General features: G+C 33.5%; 1 protein-coding gene across 2 annotated transcripts in view; it reads left to right on the top strand.

Annotated features, from left to right (window-relative positions):
- The first annotated feature begins 1,442 nt into the window (after nt 1–1,442).
- The window catches only part of LOC105347313 (enolase-phosphatase E1), a 45,018-nt gene continuing 39,731 nt past the window's right edge, over nt 1,443–6,729 (top strand). Inside the window, exons 1-2 of one of the 2 annotated variants that reach the window (XM_066085479.1) lie at nt 1,443–1,552; nt 4,753–4,887. The gene's annotated coding sequence lies outside the window, so the exon portion shown is untranslated. Of the gene's footprint in view, nt 1,553–4,747; nt 4,888–6,729 lie in introns of those variants that run through there. The other variant, XM_066085485.1, reaches the window with a different exon arrangement.

Genomic DNA, 6,729 nt, shown 5'->3' with positions numbered 1-6,729 from the left:
GCCTACTGAGCTCATGTTCATAGCTAAAAAATTAATTACATGTGTATCGCGAATAAACGAGTAACTGTTAATAATTAAAAGCTTTCGCGAATTAATTAAAGGCTTTACTTTTGCGAAAAATGCTAAAGTCTTGCGATTTCACGCGTAATTTTTGCGAAACTTTTCGCGGTATGACACAAAACGTTCGAAGAAAACCGCAATGTTTTCGCAAAAAGTTACAGTCATAGCGCGAAAGTTACGCATTTATTCGAGAATAAAAAAATGTTAGCTATAAAATAATGTTCATTGGGCTTTCATCGGTCTTATACCAAATTAGTGAAGGTATATCGTGACCTGACCTCGGTTTTTTTTTTTTAGATATCGTCCTGTACATGTAAGGCCACCGGCATCTTCATTCTCAATTTTCAACGCTTAATTGCATGACGAACGAATCGTCAAGATAGCACCGCATTACATAATGCAGATCGCTGAACTATTTTCTACTCAATTCAAGTCGACATTCTTCAATATTCAATGCTTGGGCAAATCCTCGAAATCAACGTGATAAAGTCTACCAACAGACAGCGAGGTGATTCCTCTGTCTGTTTATCGAGCTTTCTTCGCTGAAGATTTCTCTGAAAATATTTTCGGTTACATTATGGTATGTATACGTAGTCGAGGTGCATAACACGACAAGGAGAAATGACACCTAGATGTCGAATATAAAAACTGACCTGACTTAACGTTCTTTGCAATCAATAAAATTATTTGCGTGTGTTCGAGGAATATATCTGTAACTGCTTTGTTCTATCCCCGGGGTCTATGACAAGTGTTCCATTTTCGATATTGATAGTATCAATCATACTACTGACCGTCATTGCAGTGAATCTGAATATGAACATGAAATTGACAAGAAATCAATAATTTTGGTAAATTTCTACCGCAAACTGTAAAATTGAGAAGTTCAAAATTGTGATATTATTTCGTAAAACATTCATTGTTATTTCATTCATCGTCTTAATCTGTCCACTCACCAATGGTGCTTGATTTATAAAATTTATAGAAATAAATTGTATTGAATCGAATTGATGAAAAATTGATAATTACCTCAATTTAAACAGTGCATTAAAAAAAAATTTCATTATCCGGAAGACGGTGTTTATTATTTAAAAAAGAGAAGGCCTTCTATTTAAATACGTGAAATATGCGCCCATCATCGTTGACACAGAATTTGACGGGACAATACGCTGATAGTGTTTAAATGTTTTGTTTATGTTCTTGACATTCTAGAGAATCAAACAAAATTAAGTTTGAATTACATTGTAAACATCTCACACCGATAATCCAGAAAACAAGAGTGTTTGGTTTTCTGTCCCAAATATTCAATTTATGACAACTTTATATCGACGAAAATTTAATTACCGTCCACTCCGTATCACACTTAGGTACATAGGGCTTGAGGACTGGGGAACTTTAAAATTTATCACTTTTGAACTTGTTATCGGAAGGTTGACTCTGTCGTAAATAGGTGCAGATTTATCTTGATCTGCTCATGGGCGTACAATCTGATCAGGTAATCATTTTGTTCTTATAATATTTATGGGGACTTCTCTTTCTATGAGAAAACACAATAAGTGATGATAACTAGATTATGTACATTATAACGCAAAATTTTATTTATAGTATGAATGAGTTATTTTGAAGTCAGAGTAAAAAAAATATTTTTATTTGAAAGCGCATGTGTATTTTGATTGCGTTACTAGTACTGTTGATACACTTGACCGTTTTGATTTGTTCATTCTCATATTCTTGTGTTTCATATTATAATTAAAAACTTTATTTTCCTTTTTTTCCCTTGCGCATTTTTTAATGGGGGGGGGGGGGGGGGCGGAAGTGATTCACGCCAATAAGGGAGAGCATTCATTCATTGTTAGAGTGCAATAAGTCACAGATAGTGATTTGTCAGCTATGAAATGAATAATTATACAAGGTTGGAATATTCTTTTTATGATGCATGAATCTTCTGTACCATTGATACAGCGGAAGTGTTGTCATACCTCTTGACAGTTCAAGGCGACTGGTAATAGATCTAAGTTACATAAAGTATGCCGTATACACACGCTAGTTGACAGGTATACATGTATAGACGATCAGCAATTCGAACACGAGGTGCGAACCGTGCAATCCATCCATCAGTGGTAGATGCTATGGAGTTTGAAGCTCAAGCCTTATGTACATGTATATATTTGTAGTTTCGGCGCATTTAATAAGTTTTATCGATCATGCTTTCATAACTTGACAGAGAGGCTACACATAATCAAAGACGTAACTGCAGTATCATCCTCACAATGTCAGGGGTCCTGAGTCCATTCGTGGCCGGGCCACAGCCACGAGTGGACTCAGGACCCCTGACATTGTGAGGATGCTGCAGTATATGTTTTACAGCAAAGTTTTTATAGTACATTTTCTACTCTAAGAAAGGATTAATTGCAAAAAAGATGAAATAACCTTCAATAATCTGCCCCAGGTTCCTATTTCCATCACTTGCTTAACTTTTTGATGTTCTTATTATGTGTCCTTAAATTACAATTTTTGAAGCTGATAGAAAGATCGAGTCCAAAAATGCTGTTTCAATTAAATTGCATTCTCTCTTGTGTTTTGATTCAAACACACTGCTCAAATGTAAAGTCTACATGGGTTTTTGAAATGGCCTAAAAGTACCATGCAGATGAAAGCATTGTAGAATTTTTCAAAAACTTCAAAACAAATCAAAAGTGATATGTCTGATTTTTCCATAATAAATTCACGTGACAAATATATTTTAAATCATCTCAATGTTCTTGTTCTATCCTAGCTTTCAATGTTTATCTATATTAGCTGTTCTTCTCAGATTGGTTTTGATATTAAGACAATTGACAAAAAAAGTGACAGAAATAGAAACATGTGACAGAGTATAGTATTTTTTAATGTTACTTATAAATTATATCCTATTATATGTCTTAATAAAATAAGATAGAAGTTTTTTTCTTCAAACAAAATGGCTATTTTTTACAATTTAGGCAGACCTTCGTATTGTTTATTTGCCTGACAATGGGATTCACCAAGGTTGTAAAGATTTTATTAATGTCCTGTGGCAATATCAGCAAGTACATAAGTACGGCATTTATGTGTCGCCGTTAAAGTGCTCTGACGTCATTAGGTGGATCAAGCACTTAATTTCCATGTCACACTCTGTTTCTTTCAAGAAAGTTTATAGAATCTATTTATGCTTTGAGGCATGTATGGTCATTTTATCTAAGTTCTACAAATAGTCTATCTACAAAAATTTACTTATGAGTGCATTTTTGTCTTTGACAGCAAGACTTCTGACTCAGAGAAGAAAAAAACCCATTGTATTGTAGAATTAGAATTTTGAATGCATGCTTGTTGATTAGAAAACTTTTGTATCATATATTCAATTCATTTATTGACAATTACCATGTCGGCATACAGTCATGAATATGAGTTACATAAAACAAAAACATTAAACATAGCATGCAAAAGTTAAACATTAACTAATAAATCTACACTACAAATCTACAATGGACAAAACATTGGGTGCATGAACAAAACTAGGTTTGTGCGAAGACTATTATTGGTATTCATAAAATTGTATAAGTGTTCATTGTTGACTTTCCTTTCTAGCGTTGAAACAGTTTTTTAGAAAACAACATATCCTTCTAGCAGCTGTAATGTTTTTAGGATTGACAAGTTCCTTAATGGATCTATTATATATGAAGATGATGTCTAGGAGTTGTCCCCCTTTTTGCCTGGAGTCAAGTAGCATATGGTTCCTCTCAGACGCAGAGAGTCTAATCCATCGCAACATTTAATCAATTTGTTCATCTCATATAATCCAATTCAAGGCAGGGCCAGACACAAACTTTCTCGGTAATATCAACCCTCTGTGATATAATTTGCATCCATCATTTGATTCTATATTGCAAGATGTAAAATATGCCTTTTAGTAATATGTACAAGGATTATTATTTTTGGGGTATAAAAAGTCAATGAAGTTTGGGGGATAGCTTTATTATTATTAACAAAATTATTTTTTTTACTATTCTGGATTCATGTAATATGATATATTTTTATGTTAGCAGCAGTGTTCACACCCTCATTTCATGACTCATCTCTTTCCATCTCAGATTTGTCAGAGCAGCTGAATTTTCTCCCATTCTATAATCATTTAGGAACATTTGGTTCCGGACCTAAACCATTTAATATCCAAGGGGGTTCCATCCTTTAATTAGTCACAGGAGTCAACAATGAGTCAATGGGTGAAAAAATCGAGACGGAAAAAAATCAATAATAGCAGACAATTCAATTTAAATTTCCCTCAACATGCAAAATATTCCAAGCTTGTCTTGACTCATATAACAAAAATTTATTTGATATCTCGAGTTTATTTTCATTTTGAATTAAAATACAAGTGTACAGGTGTGTATATTTCAAGGATGTTATTTCTTCTGTGTTTTTATTGAAAAGGAAGTTAACTCTAGCTGTCACTATTGAAACAACTCAGTTATAATTATTTTGTCTGTCTGACCCTCACAATATAGAGGGGAGCTTTAGTGACAGAGCACTTTGAGACATTATCAGATATTCCCGGAACAGCAAGGATCCTGAGACCCCCTGTCTGCTCACTAATTGGTTCGGTCTGACTGGCATCAATGAAAGACAAGTGTAGTAGTGAGAAAAAAAATTTACACATTAATTTCTCTTTGTTTGTAGAATGTGTAAGCCCTGCTGAATCCTCTCTTGTGTTCTATAGCTGGTCAATAACGTCTTCCTCCTCTGAATCAGGACAATTATCAGTCAGTTGAGGACATCTGCCCCCTCTAAGGATATAAGAGAACACTTACTTTGGTAAGTTTTCTATTGAATTCTTTATGATTTCTTGTTAATTGCATGATTTTTTATTTAAGCAAATGATTGAATATATGTATCAATTTTGAATCTTGGGTTATATTGGGATTTTAGAAGGAATGACTAATTTTGAAAGTTAGGGAAATTTTATGAGCAAGTAAGATAACAATGCCAAGCATTGGGTGTAAAGCGACATTATTGATTTTATAGAATTTTTCACATACCTTTTAAACACCTTGTTTAAAAACGTAGTTAAGATTCTTTATGCATGTAAATGCTCACCAAGATTATGCATGCTCATGTGTGAACAATTTTCTTGGGTTACTTTGAGAATTATTTACATGCTATACAGTTTAAAAATCAAATTATTATTTGAAGGAAAATACATCATTATTTAGGACTGCAATATCGTTATAGACACTACACAGGATGTTGAAACCTTACAGTGGCTAGTTCGTCAATTAATCTTCGTTGAAAAGGAAACAAAATCGTGGCTGTCACATAACACTTCAATTATTCTAAATGAGAAAAAAGGAAATGCATAATTTGTGTACATTTGATACTTCTTTGTAATGCAGAGTTTTTAATGAGTTGGAGATATTCAGGGAGAGGCAGAAAAAGTAACTACTTTTGGATTGTGTTTAAGTATGAAGAGCTATAAGTGTTATGAAGAAAGAAACAAACTATGTTCAATATGATATCTTCTTCTAACTAAGCAATTTACCAATTTACTTTGAAGCATATTGGGTTTTACTCTATATAGAGGTAAATATATATGTACTTGTTTTATATATCTATACATGACATGTAAGCAATGTATAGTTGTATGATGCCTCAATTCGAAACTCTAGAGATTGAATAACTGCGAAGTCCTTTTATTTTGCTTCCAATACAAGGCAATGTCACATTTGGCTCGACACACTTGTAAATAATTGATACACAATCACACATCCATCCAGTGTGAAGGGACTGTCAGCGCAAAGCTTCACCATCTGTCTGAGACGGCTGGATCCCCCCTGGTTTATTGGTCTAGACACAATTAGATGCGCAATCTGTCACTGCTGAGGATCTGGGCCACTCAAAGCCATAGTGAACCAAAAATAATGGGGAGGGTTAAATGGATGAGATATATTAGTTTTGTTTTTATTGTCGGAATCTGTATGTTCAATCTTCCTTCTGTTATCTCAACTCAGACTCAAGTACCAAGACTGACCAGGGGTTTCCGACAATATAGTTTTCTTTGACACCATTTTGCAGAATGCACCAAAATTTCAAAAGCTAGACAAACACATATATACAGGAAAAATTGAACCATTATTTGTAGATAGCATCTTTGATTCATTTGATTTGCTTGATATATAACCTTACCAGGTAAATGAGGTAATCTTATTCTTTTCATAATGAAACTTGCCAGTTTGATCTACCTGCATCAATCCTTTTTCATCAAAATATTTTTGTGTTATTGCTATGAATTTTGTTTGCACACTGGTATTTATAAATATGAATGCCAATAACCAGCATCTTATTAACAATATCTGGAATATTCACCTCATAAAAGTGATTATCCGTAACAACTTCCTATTACCATATTACTGTTTGTTTATACACAAAGAGAAAACATACGAGATAGGAAATATGAGCTGTAGAAATTACAAAACAGGAAAGTCACTTTGTATTTAGGCATCCAATGTTATAAGCTTTGAAGTTTCATTATTTTGTTTCTCTGTTTACATATTCTGCTTAACTTTCTCCAAAAAGGAAATTGACATTTCTGGCAGCCAGCCTTGGAATTTTGTCAGAGAGATGATAAGTTGAAGTTTTGAGAATTTATGTGTTCAGGGA

This window comes from Magallana gigas, chromosome 5 (assembly GCF_963853765.1).
Source record: "Magallana gigas chromosome 5, xbMagGiga1.1, whole genome shotgun sequence".
NCBI lineage: Eukaryota > Metazoa > Mollusca > Bivalvia > Ostreida > Ostreidae > Magallana > Magallana gigas.
This window is presented reverse-complemented; position numbering and strand designations above follow the sequence as displayed.